Source organism: Eucyclogobius newberryi, unplaced genomic scaffold (genome assembly GCF_026437365.1).
Source record: "Eucyclogobius newberryi isolate DKJ021-1_F unplaced genomic scaffold, fEucNew1.0.hap1 SCAF_9, whole genome shotgun sequence".
In the NCBI taxonomy this organism is placed as follows: Eukaryota; Metazoa; Chordata; class Actinopteri; order Gobiiformes; family Gobiidae; genus Eucyclogobius; species Eucyclogobius newberryi.
This window is the reverse complement of record NW_027316532.1, coordinates 34,951,669-34,967,575: the sequence shown is the minus strand read 5'-3', so window position 1 is coordinate 34,967,575 and position 15,907 is coordinate 34,951,669. Positions and strand designations below refer to the sequence as shown.

At 42.6% G+C, this 15,907-nt stretch overlaps 1 long non-coding RNA gene across 1 annotated transcript; it reads left to right on the top strand.

Annotated features, from left to right (window-relative positions):
- Positions 1–948: 948 nt before the first annotated feature.
- LOC140353949 (uncharacterized) lies at positions 949–15,414 on the top strand. Its single transcript, XR_011925938.1, has 2 exons — positions 949–2,421; positions 14,839–15,414. It is a non-coding gene; the product is annotated as an uncharacterized lncRNA (long non-coding RNA).
- The last annotated feature ends 493 nt before the right edge of the window (positions 15,415–15,907 follow it).

Here is a 15,907-nt window from a genome sequence, read left to right as displayed (position 1 = left end):
CCAAACTTGGCCCTCTTGTCCCAACAGTGCATACCCCCCTCGCACAATTCTTGCATGCGCTCTTCTTAACAGACAGCCCTTGCTTCCAAAGCCTTGCCGGCCCACCGATTCGAACCCTCTTCACTTTACTTCTCTATTCAGTTGCCAGTTGGCCCACGAGTTTCTCTCTTTCTCAGGCCTGCAGAGGGTGGAGGGAGCTAGACTGAAGGGCTGTCAGAGCGCTCACAGCATATTTCAGGGAATCGTGTGGCTGGAGCGACAGTGGGGGTGGAATTTGTCCGTGGCTCTTCTCTGTTCATGAACACAATGGCACCAAGAATCCTCAAAGAAGTGTCCCTCCAACTGCTATTATCATAAGAAGGGGACTGCTGAACCTATTAAAATAATTCTACAAGATACAAAAGCTGAGATGTTTTCTTTGACAAACTTTCTATAGAGCACCACTGGCGCGGCCAAAACATTTCCATTACTTCACACATAGTGGTCCAGACCAGTCCACACAGCCAGCCAAAGAGGGAGTTTCAAATGTCCCGCCAACTCCAAATGTATGTGCAGTTATCAGATGCAACAGTAACTGTCTCCTGCTGCTAATGTGCAGTTTAAAGCTGTTTTTGGTAAATGTTTCTGTAATATTTTGAAGTAGAGGTGATTTTTATAATGGATCCACTCTCGTTGTTTTCTGCTATCTGCAGCACATCAGAATGCTATAGCTGAGACTACCTTTGGCAGCCAGTATCTTGTTTGCTGACACACTTAACTCTCAGGCCTCCCATCTCTGCAGCTTGTGCTTTGTGAGGTTAGGAGGTTCACATAACCAACTGCGAGACCATGCCAAAATTCTGACTTATGCCTGATCAAAGGCCCAGATTGACATTCACAAAGGATGTATTCTAAAAGTTAGAATTAACTTGTTTTTTCAGTATCTCTGTCTCTGTTTTTGTGTATAGGGAGAAGAAGGAGGAGGCAGTGGAGGAGGAGAGTAAAGCAGAGTGGGTGGAAGGATAGAAGAGCGCAGGGTACATCAGTTCGAGGAGGTGGTGAAGCAATGAACCCAGAGCAGGTGAACACAGCTGCGGACCGCCATGGGCTCTCTGGCTGCTTTCCTCCCATGGCCCAGCGCTGCATTCACTGGTCCCAAGGAGAGAGCAGGGGCCAGCCAACACTGCGGCAGTGGGCAGGCTAGGCTAACCCTGCCCGGATAGAGGCAGGTGAGGCGGGTGAGAGCTGCTCTCTTTCCCGGCGGCGAGGAGCTTCGGCAGCAGCACGGAGCAGCAGAAATCGATATAGAGGAGAGAGGCGAGCAGAGGTTGGCCAGAAGCGCCTGCAGGCCTTGGAGCTCAGGGACCCACAGCTCCACAGCTCCCAGCTCCTCTCTGCATCTCTTCTTCTATCTTTCTCCAACAATCCCGCATGAGCTGGGACCGAGCCCTAACCCTACACCGCCCCACACGCAGTGTCAGAGGGTGAACATGTGAACATGCGTGTGCGCACAAGCAGCCAAAGAAAGACCAAGCAAGTGTTTGTGTGTGGTTTGCCCGAGGGCCTTTCTTTGCATCCAACACCACTTGATAAAACTTTGTCAGAGACATGGAGCCAGTAGAGGGTGAGAAACGAAAGACGAAGAAAACGAAGAAGAATTCGCCACGTCAAAGCGCCCTCCCTCTTATTACTCATACCACTTTTTTCTGTTTGATTCATGAAATATACTGCTTTTCTGCCCAGTCCCACATCCGACACTGAGGCTCACAATATTACAGTAAATCTTGCAGACCTCAATGAAGGGACAATTTTAACTTTTTCTCTCATCCACCATATCGGACACAGTCTGTCTTTTCACCTTAGATTTTCTTAGCCATACTACAGAAGCTCCCATCGGAAGATATGGCAGTGCAGTATTGATCTATATGGTGGAGGAGAGGAAGGAGGGCCCCGGCTCTCACAGCTCTCACCCAGTGTGGAAAAGGCACCTGAAGTCCACTTAATGCTGCAGCTGGAATTCTGTGGCAGCACAAGTGAACTGCTGCTAATTGAATGGGAGATGAAAAGGACATAAGTTGTACCTGCTCAGCCTGCTCCAGCTCCTACCTCTCATTCATGTCTAATATAAAATACTTTGTCTGACTCTTTTCTTCTTCGCATTTACTGAAGTTCTCCTAAACACAAAGCGACTTGGTTTTGAGATGTTTTAACAAAATTGCTGGTGACTCAAGAAAATTGTGGACCCTTTCGAATGAAAGTCTCTGGCTTAACACCAGTGCAAAGGTGAAAGCCTCTAGCTGCAAGTTTTTTTTCTCATGTGATAAAAACATCCTGCTCTGAGCTTTAAGAGGTCATACAGTACAGTATGTGCACTTGGAAGGGCATTAAAGGACAGAGGGACCATTAAACCCGCAGAGGCTACACCAAAGTGCATACAGTCAGGTGAGTACTGTATATTACTTGTTCTATCTTGTTCTATTTTCTTAATAAACCAAACAATTATAGCTCTTTTGAGAAATAGCTGGAACAATATGTCCCCTGTTTTGATGAGAGCGATAAGATCTGCTCAGACCGGCTGCATGTTGTGTCTCCACAGTGGGTTCCCACCAGGAGCTGGGCTGTGATCACCCTGTCACTGACAGTTGGAGCTCTTGTTGTCTGTATCAGGGAGAGTATTAAAGCATGCTTCGCCCTTGCCTGCCAATCTCTTGGCACACACAGACTGGCGCCGCTCTTCGCCTCAGCCTGGCAGCGACCCATGCTTACAAAATGGCCGATTCCTGTCTGCCAGCTGCCTCTCCGAGCCAAGATGGCGCTTGCTCGCTTTTTAATGCCCGCTGTTTGCCATCTGCCCTTTAATTGTTAACGGCTATGCAAATACGTTGTAATTGCATTTGCATGTGCTTGATTCTTAACCCCTCCTCTTTGGCTGTAAATAATGGCACCCAGGTTAAGAAAAGGATGCACAGTACTGCGCGGCTGCTGATTGAATACACAGCAGGAACAATTAGCAAATGAATGTCGCCCGTTGTTGCCCGACGCTTTACTTCTCTTTAAGCCCATCTTATTCTGTATGCAAATCGCCAATGGCTTTTTCCTGCTTTTGATGCCAGCTGAAAAATAGAGCATTCCTGTTTTTCTGAATGCAGCTCATTTGTAGACGCTCATGTGTCTTCTTATTGTGCCATATGTGACATCTGTGATTGGCTGTTTTACTGGGGGTGCCCTGCCTCCCGTGACAGCCAAAGCCCACACTGTAAAAAAAAAAAGCGGGGCTGGAGCGAGGGAGAAGCATAACATAATGACCTCATTAGCATGCTCAGCACTCCCCACTATAGGCCCTGGTGTGCTGCTGCGCCGTGGGACCCACCGGTGTACGCCCTTCTCACAGCACTCAGCATGCAACATTGTGTTCTCCCCACACAATGCACTGCTTCATACAGGCTTTATTACGCCTTGTCAAAGCACAGGGGGATCAGGGGTATCAGTGGCCAATACGGCCACTGATACGTAAAGCAGGAGATGTATCGCTGCTTTGTGGTCTTAATGTGATGTTAGCAGTTGATGGATCCCCATGTATTACCTCTGCCCACTGTGTATTTATCAATCCCTATATGTGTGTGTTTTTCGCAATTGTTCATTTCATTGTAAACTCCCATAGCATTCTTGGATGTTTTCACCTGTCACTGCTAATTATTAGTGAGGGAGTTAGGCAAATTGTTCATGTCCTGGAAATAGCCTATCATCCTTTCTCACCAAGTACAGTTTTTATTGTTTTCCTGGAGAAGTGCTTTTAACTTTATGGTGCCAGGAAAGGATCACAACAATCACAGACTCCTCTAACACACAAGAAAACCACATTGTTTTTTTCATTCATCTTTCATTTAAAATACAATTTTATATCCTGGGAATAAAAACGAAAATTTAATTTTAACATTTTGATTAGTGGTTGCTTGAGTTGCATGTGCATTCTGGGAAAGAGGTCCCCTAATATGAAAAGGGCTTGATATAAATTCTTGTAAAAGCATGCCATGCAAACATCACCTGATCTCTAGCGGGACATTGAATTACACAGTGTTCTCTACTCTCGAGTTCTGCATAGCAACTGCGATAAATGACCTTATAAATCATTTGATAAGCAGCCAAGAAATCTGTACTTTGCTTAAATAGAGCAGCTTTCTCCTGTTATTGTGCTCTTTTATCAGACTCGGCCCAGTTTTAATCAAGCCTTTCTGTCTCATCAGCCCATATAGTGACACTGATTTGGACAAGGTTGAGCAGAGCAGTTTAGTGTAAAGCCCATGTTAGCCTGGAGGGGCTACAGGCTACAGTATCCTTTTGTGGAGAGAAATGGTGTTGTCAAGTAGACTGACTGGCAGCCTCTTATTGTGTTAGGCAAACTGGAATAAATTATTTTAATTTATTTTTACTGTAACTAGCCCATCATGTGCCTGCTCCTCTATTGCCGCTTTTTAAGATTAGACAATAATCGCCATTCTAATTTTAAAATCAGCGCAGCCCATATTCTTCATAAAACATGTTTCCAAGCCACTATAAGTGCAACATATATCTCCCGCTAACACATTTGCTAATCCATATTGTACGGTTATGTCTATTCACACTTAGTCAGAGGGAAAGAAGGACATGCTCCCTCCACATCATCTACTGCAGAAAGCTTTTATGCTAATCACGGCCAGGGCCATGTGTGTAACGACACTGCTGCAATTATGCATAATTCAACACAAAGAGAAAGGGCCGAGATGGTTACGGTACAGAACACTTCAGGTGGACAGGGAGCATGAACAGTGTGGAAATGGAAGGAACTTATCAAACCAGTGTATATGCTAGGGCTACACACATACTATAGACCACTTTACAGTAGGACTGCACAAAACCAGAAAATATTATGCAATGAGTATATTGAATATTGCCACTGGCAATAATACCGTTATATTGACATAATAATATGGCCTTGGTCTTTCAAGATACTCAAAGCTCCGATTCAGAATCAGAAAAAGGTTCATTGCCATTGTCATTGAACAAAGTTCGCAAACATTGGAACTTGTTTCAGAGTTATGGTGCAACATAAAACAATGAATAATAAAATAATAAAAATAACGACGTCTATAAAATCATATAACGCTCTTTACAATGCATCAGTTGCCTCTTTTAATCAATGTAACAGTTTCACTATTTCTTTTCATATACATTTTCTTTAATACATTTGGCAACTACTTTCAGAAAGTACAAAAAAAGATACATGCCAAAACAGCCCTACCATAAATCAATATGTCAAATGTAATCTTCCAACTATTTTCTTATTTACTCTTGAAAATAGGCACAGCTATGTTGGCATTTGCATATTGACTACATCAGTAAATTAAGTTGAATTTGTGAGTTAATATAATTTGATTTGAACATATTTAAACTGTCCAGTATTTTGATCATAAGGTTGGATGTATTCATTTGTGTGTGTGATTGTTGGTCAAGTCCAGTGTGGTGTTTTTCATTCAGATTGCTCAGTGTTTTTGATTTGCTTGGCTATTGATTGAACGTATTCAATCCACTGAAGTGATAGTTGCTGAGAGCCTTTACAGCCATTGCTCCATCCACCCCAGCTCTTTTCCTTTATTGTGATCAAACAAATCGTGTGTTATTTTTTCCAAGCTCAAAACACTTAAATATTCAAATGAAAATGGCATTTGAATTATTCATCTTTTAAATACACCACAAAGGAGAGTGTTAGAGTCTGCATTTTCAGGTCGTTCCTTAAATGGAGGTGTTTGCAAACTGTAGAATTTCAATCACTATTTGTTATGCAAAGAAAAACATTTGATTTTCAGGAAGCAGCGTGGCTGAAAGATGTGTTGGTTGCAATTTCAAAAATACATGAATCGTGTGGGCATATTCAAGAAATTCTATTTTCTATAAAACTATTTCTATTTCATGAAGATTATAAAAATATCTAATAAAACTGAAAGGTAAACCAAACATAATCATAATCATTTCACAAGTTGCCGGCTCAAAAATACAAATTTAGGAGACTTTGGACTTAAAGAAACTTTATTTGTCGGTGAGTGCACTTGGCACAGAAGTTAATTTCATTGATACTCAGATGCCTCATGTGAAACCAGCCTCCTTAATAAGTCATTCCTGAGTCAAGTATTCCCTCCTAGCTGCTGCGCTGAGCCCCAAGTCTGATTATAGACTCAGGGAAAACAGTCAGGCATTTATCCAAGTCACTGATTATGTCATTTCAACAGGCTGCAAACAGTGCGACGGCCCAGACAGCTCTGAGGGAGAATTATGAAGCTGGAGTGGAATGGAGGCTGTATGAAAAGGAAATGAAAATGGAGTAGTGGTGTATGTGTGATTAAACTGCCTGCTCGCCGGCGAAAGGCCACGCTGCTGTAGCACAGGCCTGAGATTTGGCCATAATGAAAATGTGAAGGTGGAGGGGTTTGAACCCGCTGAATGACGCCTCGCAGCACACATACATTTTATAGCAGCCTCTACATATGTGTGCGTGAGGGAAAATACGGCTGCGCCTGCATGCCACATAGACTCCTGAAACAATTCACAGCCAAAGACGAAAGCACTCTGCGCCGAGCAATATAAAGGCTGCCTGAATTCAAACGAGAGAATTAGAATTCATGTTTAGTCCGTCATTTTCACAAATCACTGAATATCCTTGAATGTCGTTGCCCTTAGAAACAGGCATGGCCGTCCCCTTAAAAATACAAGCACATAAATATTAAATTGCCCCATTCAAATGCAGAGACAGCATCCCAGCCATGAAGCGTGGGAACGGGCTAAATGATTAGGGTAAAGAAGACGAGGGGGTTGAGGTTAGTTCACGGCGAGACACGGCAGCTGCAGTGACTTGCATTCAGACCCAAGTAACGGAGCGCTGGGGTCAAGGTCAGGGGTGTGGTGGCGGCGGGGGAACAGGGGGGGTCTGCCCATCATCTTCAGCTCACTGACTGACTGGATGACTGTCTGTCTATGTTTGCTCATTTTATAAGCTGCTTCTTATTGCTTCGCTCCAGGGACAACTTGAACCGAACGAAGCACGGGAAGCAAACCCAACCCCCCAGTAGCACCTTCGCCTCACCAACACCACCTCCATTGCACCAGCCCACCCTCTCAGTCAACCAGTCAGTCAGCCAGTCAGCCCCTGGCCCATCTCTAGTCGGCTCTGAGCCAAATCGAGCCAGAAATCAGCTCCTGCAGCAGCCCAGCCAGTCGACCCCCTGGTCAAACAGCCCCCGAGCCCAAACACTCAAATGCGGGTAGACACTTTGACAACCACCCCACCCCATTCCCCACCCTACGGTCTGTCTCAGTCTGCTGCCTCCTGTAATTTAACATGTTGGATCAGGGTTCATCTTATGTGTGCGTGCTACATTCAGAAATATATGTAATTAATTTCTCCTACTCGGATGCAATGCCCCGGCTGTATCCATGTGGAAATGTTAGATTAGAGAGAAGTTACACAAGATGCTGCTGCTATATGCTAGTTTGGATTAGCTCAATCTCATCTTTACAATATTGCCTTCCATTCACATTTTTAAAATGAGCTTCTGCCATTTTAACCTGTGATCTTTACTGTCGGTGCCATCTCATCAAATCGTTTTGGAGTGTGTAGCTCATCAGGAAAAAAAGAGTTCATGTTAAACTCCAGTCACAGTTTGCTTCTATCCATCGCTCATTTGGGGGACTTATGCTTCATTAGACTGTCTGAAAGAGAGACCCGCTTTCTTCCATCACCTGAATAGACAACCCCTCTTTTTCTCCTCATAGCCCAGAGCGACTTACAAAACCCACCTCCCTTTTACCGCCTGTTTTGCCTCTTCATTTCTACTCCTAATCGTCTCACTGAAATCAGGCTTATAGTAACAGCAGTCTTGTGTTGGTAGAGATCTGCACCCCATCTCGTCTCTCTTCTGCATCTGCCCATTGCATACGCCGGCTTTCAGATCCCCCTAGCCGCTTTCTCTGCTCATTCACTCACCTTGGTCAGACACACCACCCACCCACTGCTTAAATCCCTATCAGCATGTCAACTAAATGTCTGCGCAGCTGGGGTTGACACTCATGCACGCACACACGCACACACACGCACACACACCCACACACACACGCACACACACACACGCACACACACCCACACACACACACACACACACACACACACGCAGAAATGCACCACACAATCTTTTACTTTGCTTCTAGGCGCTAGTCTTCCTCTCCCGAATCCCTGCTGACCCCTTTCACCCCTCCCTATATGCTTCTCTTTGCTATGCTTTGACTACATCTTCAAGTGAACTATATCGCAGCCTTCTACCTTCCTTGGGTGTTTTATTTTTGTCAAATTATTCTCCCAAAAGCTGCTGCGTCCGTACCTTAGGCCATGCTCACACATCTATTTGATTAAAGGTTACAGGGATCCTATCCTCCGAATTTGTTACAGTAAAACCAGACTTTTATCTGCTAATAAAATCTGCTGCTTTGAGCAAATATGGTTTCATATCTTCTCCCAGGTGCGAGATATGGATGTTTTTTTCAAAGGAAGTTATTCAAACAAGCTCAATAATTAAAATTCCAAAGTGACATTAGTTATTTAGTCCTACCAAATCTTATTACTTTTTGATTAATAGGATAAGATTATGATCAAAGCATTCAGTATCAGCATAAAAAAACATATTGCTGACTGTCTTTTCCTATGTGTGCTTAAAATTATGCAGTCATTTACTTCAGTATTTGAGAGTGTTTGCGTGTTTTATTTATTCTCTTGATAGACAGGAACCCACTGCTTCACACTTTCAATCCAAGAGCCCCCACCTCTCACACATTTCAATCATTACTCTGATTTTTGGGGACAATGACTTGCATGGTGCATTCTCAGCAGTAGCTCAGCCTGTGTCAGCGCGCCCCACCATCTTTATGTAAATATATTCAAATACATTCGCAGCCCGTGGACCGTCATCTCTGCTGGAAGGTAGTGGAAGCTTACACATTTTTTTCCTTCCTTTTGTAGCACATTATGGCCAGATGGAAACGCAGCGACACTACTAGAAGAGCGGACCCCTGCCAATGCGCATGAGAAACCCCTATTAAAGGTTGTTTATTTTAGGAGCTGTGATTTACAAATGTGCATTTCCGTGGTGATAGGGGTTACGAGCGCCTCCCTGTGTGTTTTTGGGCTTTTCCATCAGGCGTGCAGTGGGCAGCCGTAGACGCACTTGGATGGGGTCCTTGCTGCATGTGTACGTCGGGATGGAAAGGGGAGGGGAGCAGGAGAGGCGAGCGCTCCCTCATCTCTTCTGTGGATCCCTTATTGAGATATTCCACTGTGCAATCGTACAATTATGGAGACACACTGGTCCTTTGTGTACAGTTGTGGCTTCTGGGCTGTGGCTCGTTTCTAATGTTCCCAACTTCTCTGCTGCGAGTTCATTGCTATTCATTTCAGTGTCATCCAGCATCGCCCTGAGAGACTGCCTGAGTATCCAGCCCAGCCCTGTACTGTACTTGTCCGACCCATGCATGGGCCTATTGTTTAGGCTGTGTCTCGCAGCTCCTCGGGGGAAAGCTGTGTGCTGACTGTATTCCAGGACACAGTGAGACGCTGCACTTTGTCAATGACCTGCTTCTGCTGCAAAGTTCAGTTCTCAGGTGATTTGATGCAGCCGGTCCAGATGCACCTGCTCTGTGTGAGATTATTTTAGAACACAAAGTTATATTGCAAACGATCATTTGTGTAATCAATCCCCATTTTGTTACTAATTGTTAAAAACTTCTTAACACAATAGATCCGTTTTTGTCCCTTCTTGCTCTCCCTCCTTTCCCATCATTTTGTCCTTCTGGCGGCAGGAAATCAGGGGCTGCAGTTTGCTTAGCTGAGTCCATAAAGAGGTGTTTTAAAAAGCTGTGTTAACAGACCAACAAAGCTTTAAATGCACCCCCCTGTGTGAGAGGGTGGTTCCCATAGGGATGTAGCGTGGCGCTCTATTGGCAGACCTCTCGCCGGCCTCTTATTCAACCCAACGCTCAGTCACGGTCACTTATAGTAGGAGGGAAAATCGCACAATTCAGCCCAAGCCTGATCCAATGACATGTTTTTTTTAATGAGCAGGCTCTATGTCTTTGTTTGGGCACCAAACCGAAGTCCAGACCGGGGAAAGTCCACATGAATGAGATACCGGGCCGCGGCCAGACTAAACTTGGCACAAAGAACTTGAGTCTGTTAAATAAATGAATGAAAGTTTTACAGTGGCGTCTGTTCCCATATGGTGCACTGTGTAGGACAGGAACAAAATATTTCATTTTGAATAATATCACACTTTGTTCAAGAATTTTTCATGTCAAAAAGTTAAAATGGCATTATGGTGTGCACTGTGTGTATTGTAGTGCTATTGAAAGCTACTTTGATAAGCTACTTGACATCAAATTGTGTCCAAGTTATGGAGTGAGTATAATTTGTAAGGACAGTGGTGAACATGCTCCTTGTAAAAAAAAGGTACCCAAACTGACTCCTGTGGTATTTACTTTTCACAGACTAAAGTGGTGGTCAAAAGAGGTGCTTGTTGGATATTTCTGAGCTGCTGTTATTTTTTTCCAGGGTCATACACAGACACATTTCTTTCTCTTTCATTTACACCACACCTATGTCTTTTTCAGAAAGCGCTGCTCTATATATCACACATATGCGCACGTGTCATAGGCCCGTGCGCATTTGTGAGCTGGCTCGCCGCTCATCGGGCTGTATGTTCAGGGGTGAGCACCGTCATTAAACTGTCTGCCTGCATCACCAGAATCAACCATCAACCTGCATCGCTGTCCTCTCTGTCTCTGTCTCCTCTGCTCTGTCCTCCTCTCCTCTTCTGTCTTCCTTTTTCATACCTTTTGTCTTCTCCTTTTCTATCACTCTCTGCATCTCGGTCCCTATCTGTTCTACCTCCACACGCATTCACTTGGCCTTCAGCCAGACCATAGGTTTAGCATAAAATGCCACAAGAATTCACAAGAGATATTCTAGATTGTCATTAATGCAGTGACAAATGCTGTGGTGTATTGATTGCTTCTTTTCTAAATGCAGTATTTGTTTAAATTTCAAAGTGCACACAGAACCATGGACCAGGATATGTTCTTATAAATTAAAGAAGAAGGTTGTTGGTGTGGTAATAGTATAGCCTACTTTCTTGTCAGCTAACTATACACACTTGAAGCTTAGTCTCAAAACGCAATATTGGCAAAAAATAGTTTTACTGTAGTCAACAAAACACAATACACAGCTGCTCTGCTGTGTCCGTTTCTGTGTTACATCTGTGAGCACCACTAAGTTTAGTGAAAAGTGAACTGAAATGGACTTATTGTGGACATGTGTTATAACTGACCTATTAAACAAAATGTTTTGAATTGTGTTAAACTGTTGGTCTTTATTAAAATTAGACAATAGCTGATGTAGTATTTTATGGCCTATAGCCCTGTTTGGCGCCATTCTTTTGCTCAAGCACCCTTGTAGGCTCTCACACTGTCCTCCCATCAGATGGACAGCTTATCTGTGATGTAGTCCGTCCCTCGCTCATGTTCAAGGCTGTGCTAATGTGGAATTAGTATGCAGCGACGCAGACAGACCGGCCTGTGTGGCTAATAGCTAACCAGTCTGCTGTAGCAAACCACCTAGCCTCCTGTTACCCTTCCCTCATCCTTTTCATCGCCTCGCTCCTTGCGCCCTTTTCTGAACGTTAATGGGATGTCTGAGCCAATCCAGAACCCCCCTGGTTTACCATAAAACCACAGTATATTCCCCTCCCCCCTTCCAGCTCTCATAGCACCCATATAGCAGCTCCCCTTTGGTTCTCATGGCTATTGAGGGGGTCCCAGACACCCTCTGCTTGGCCCCCTCAGCCTTAACTCTGCATAAATTAGGCACGTCTCCCTGGTGTCTCGTCAGCCGGTTAAGTCACGGCTGGCCCGGGGTTTCCCCATCTCCCAATCTGCTGTCACCTTCTGTCTCCCCCCCATCCCCGCAAAAGCCACTGTATTTGCTGTAAGCGGCTCGGTTAAATTCAACCAAAATTACCTTTGCTTCCTCTCCAGGTTTTTCCTTCACCAACCTTCATCCCAGTACTTATTTTTCCCCCCTGCTCAGTCCCTTGGCACACTGCCTCCCACTTTACCTGTTTTATATTCTCCACATTCTCTGCTGTGTCTACTTTTCCTATCCTTGCAGCAGTGTGTTACCCAGATCAACCCTCCTTCCTCAGCCTGGATATTGTTTACATTTTCTGCGGGCTAATCACTGCTGGAGCCTTGCTAGACCCCACAGCTGTTGCAATAATACAGGGGGATTAGCAGTCTTAACACTTGGTCTATTTGGGGGGTTTTCTTCAATGATCTGATAGTTCTCTCTGGATTTGACCTTTTTCGGTTTCGCTCTGAGTTGAGAGTTGTCAGTCCCACATCTCTTTGATTTGTGATTTTTTTTGGCACAAGAGTGTGATGCTCAGAGCTTGTGCTTCCCGTTATATCAAAGCTTGAGTTTGTAAAACAGATGAAAATAAGAATTCAACATTATACTGTATATTTGGAAAGGACTTGCAAATGACGTGCAAATATTGTGTAGAAATGTGTCCTATCTTTTAACGGAAATCTGTATTTTGTATTTATAATTTAGACACACAATTTTGTATCTAGAGATGGATAGGGCAGCTTTATGAGTTTGTGTGCAGTATACTAATGTGTTTTTGCAGTTTAAACTGAGGCTAAAACATACAGGTTTATTAAACTTGTTCTTAAATTGTGGTATAATATGTTGCAGTTTGTATTAACTAAAGCTAAAAAGGCTTAATGTATTGAAAATGAATATTTACACATTATCATAGTGCTTGTTCAAATTATGTATTAATGACTAGTGGTGGAAAGAGTACTACAAATTTTTACTCAAGTAACTGTTAACGATTACAAGTAGAAGTAGTGCGGCCAAATTTAAAATATATACCAAAAGTAAATATATGCATGATATTTACCCATTTTTTGTATTATGTATGATCAGTCTTTTATGCAAAACTTGACCAATACATTTTTTTTATCTTAATCAACTCATTTTAAACCGTAATCCACACAGCACATGCACAGGCTTTTTGGGTTTAGAAAGGAGCCGAGACAGCAGTGATACAGCTGTGGATTGGAACGATGATTTTAAATGTGGCTATTTTCAATTACACCGAATTATACAAAATTACAAGTATGTTAAAAATCTCAATCTTAAAAAACAGTACAATTACCCAAAAATGAACTATGGAAATTAATTTACATGTATTACATATACCACTATTAGCGTCTCACTCTTTTGTATGATAGTGTGTCTCTTTGAACTTATAATTCACATATAATGGTGGCTTGCACATTTTTCTCCACAGACTCAGCATCTCTGCGTCATGCGGCAGTCTCCTTTTATGACAAAGCAGATCACTACAAATATATATGAGCGTGTGTGTGTGTGTGTGTGTTACGAGGAAGTAGCTTTGGGGTCAATGTAATTCTGTCTGGATCCTAATCCCAAAGGTGATATTAGTCTGGCCCCTCCCCCTGTATTTGGTCTCGATGTGCAGCGAGCTGTTTGCTGCAGGCGTTAGGGTCAGCCAGGAAGCCCAGACAGGCTCCAACTTGACCCCTGACCCCTGGCTGTCTGCGTACTAAAAGGTCAGGTGCAGCATTGATACAGACAGCTGATAGACACGCAAACAAACGCACAAGCACACTTCAATTTCCTCCTGTAGTTAAAGGAGCAACGGACTAGCAGGTCTGAGCAAATGATGAAGCAAACTGTAGGACAAGCAGCGAGCAATTTGAAAGTGCATTAACCCAATTACACAAACATGGGACAGGGTGGCTATTACAAACAGAATGCAAGGATTAGAAAAAAAAGCTGTGACAAAATAGTGATAGAAAGATTTGATGTGTGACATGGATTCACTGTTTGATTTGGACTTGTATTCATAACACATGAAATGACACAAAGAGATGCAGAAAGAAAAAATATTTAAAATGTATTTGCAACAGTGATAGTGATATTATTGTGTGGTATAAGTAAATGGCAACGTTGTAATATTGAGGTAGCTATCTCAGGGACCGTAAAAGGCTGGAAGTTACATTTATTAACATCTATAATATAAAAATACATTACAATTTAAAGGTCAAAGTCTCCAAAAAGTATGAGTGGATCCTTCAAATCTATCAATAACATATGACATATTATGAAAAATCAACTAACCATCTTATAAATGTTTGCCAAGTTCATTTTTGCATTTGAAGTTCGATTTATAGTGATTAATGGATGTTTGAGTAATCTTTATTCTTCTGCACCATTGCATCAGTTCTCTTTTTCCCAAAGCCCCCCCCCCCCCCCCCCCTTCACACCCACTGCTCTGCAATTTCTTCACTCTCCTTTTATAATATAAAATAACGCTTAACCATTTTGACACAAATGCAAAATAAAATAAAAGCTGTTTGTTGCGGTGAATTGGGGCTGTAACCATGGTCTGACTGTTTGGCACGTTGATGATGATGGTTATGGTGACGCAGTGTGAAGACGTAAATCAGCCCCACAGTTTTATCAATATTGCAATAATATAAAAATATAAAATAATTAGAATTATACAGCTGACAAAATATGTCATCTTTCTTCATCTTTTATATGGAAAGTCTATTGTTGTGAGTCATTATATTCTGTTTACATGTTACAGTCTCCCAAAGTTGTGTTGGATTATAATACTATTTGTAATGTACATGTACATGTGCATCAATGTTATCTAGCTCTAATGTCTATTGTTCTCTCTTTTGTCTTCACAGATTCATAAGGTGGCTGTCTGGACACGAGATGGAGACACAAGACTGGACACAACCTAATGGTAGCTTATATCAAGTATCTCATGTTTAGTTTGGGGACATATGGAAAACCTCTCGCCTGGATAAATTAGACACACATCGTTGGGCTGTGATTATCAGCCGTTTGTGAATGCGGACAGGTAAGTTGGAGCTGCTCCGAAAAAAGGTAAGCTTAAGGTTGAATCAATTTAAAAGCTGTCTGAAGTGTAAAATGGAGCTGCCAAGCAATATTGTTCAAAATTAGTTTCATTAGATATGAATTACTATATTTGAGACCAATTTGAGGTCGGAGATTGAATGAGACCCCAAGGGGTCCTCTCTCTTTTGACTTTGTAATTTACATTCAAGTGTTTGACTGGAAATCATTTGGCAAGACTTTGTCACTGTTGAATTAGTTTTCTATTTTATGCTTGGCACTATGTACACATTCATATTTAAAAATCTTTTTAGTGCTTGTAAAGAAATGATTTAATGATATTTACGTGATGAAACTAACTATATATTTTCAATAAAGTTGCAAATCCTGTGAAAAAAAAACAATAGCTTGTGTTTTTATTTACAAAGATACCAGTTGATTTCTGTGTGTGATTAAATATGTGTTTTGGGACGGACAATACAAGACAAATGTCTGTTTATTCTTTGATTGTTTTCATTTGGGTTTTCTCATTTTGAATGGAAAATAATACAAAATATTTCTACAGTGTTTAGCATCTCTGACACAAGGGCCATAGCATTTTTATGATTGTTGTATACAATATGGAAATGTATATTATATATTGTGATAATGTTAAGCTCTATATATTGAAACAGCGCAGCACTAATATATGCTTAAGAAAAGCCTTTTCCAGTCCCGGCTTGGCTTGTGTGACAACAGTTCAAACTAGTGGCCTAAATCTGTGGTGTCAATTAGGTGCTTTGTGTGCGAGCAGCAGGGGTGTTGAAGCAAGTAGCTGGAGCCAAAGGAACCTCCAAACAAAGATCATGTGCACCCACTGGTCCTACACTGGTCGCCCCCCCCCCCCCCCCCCCCCCC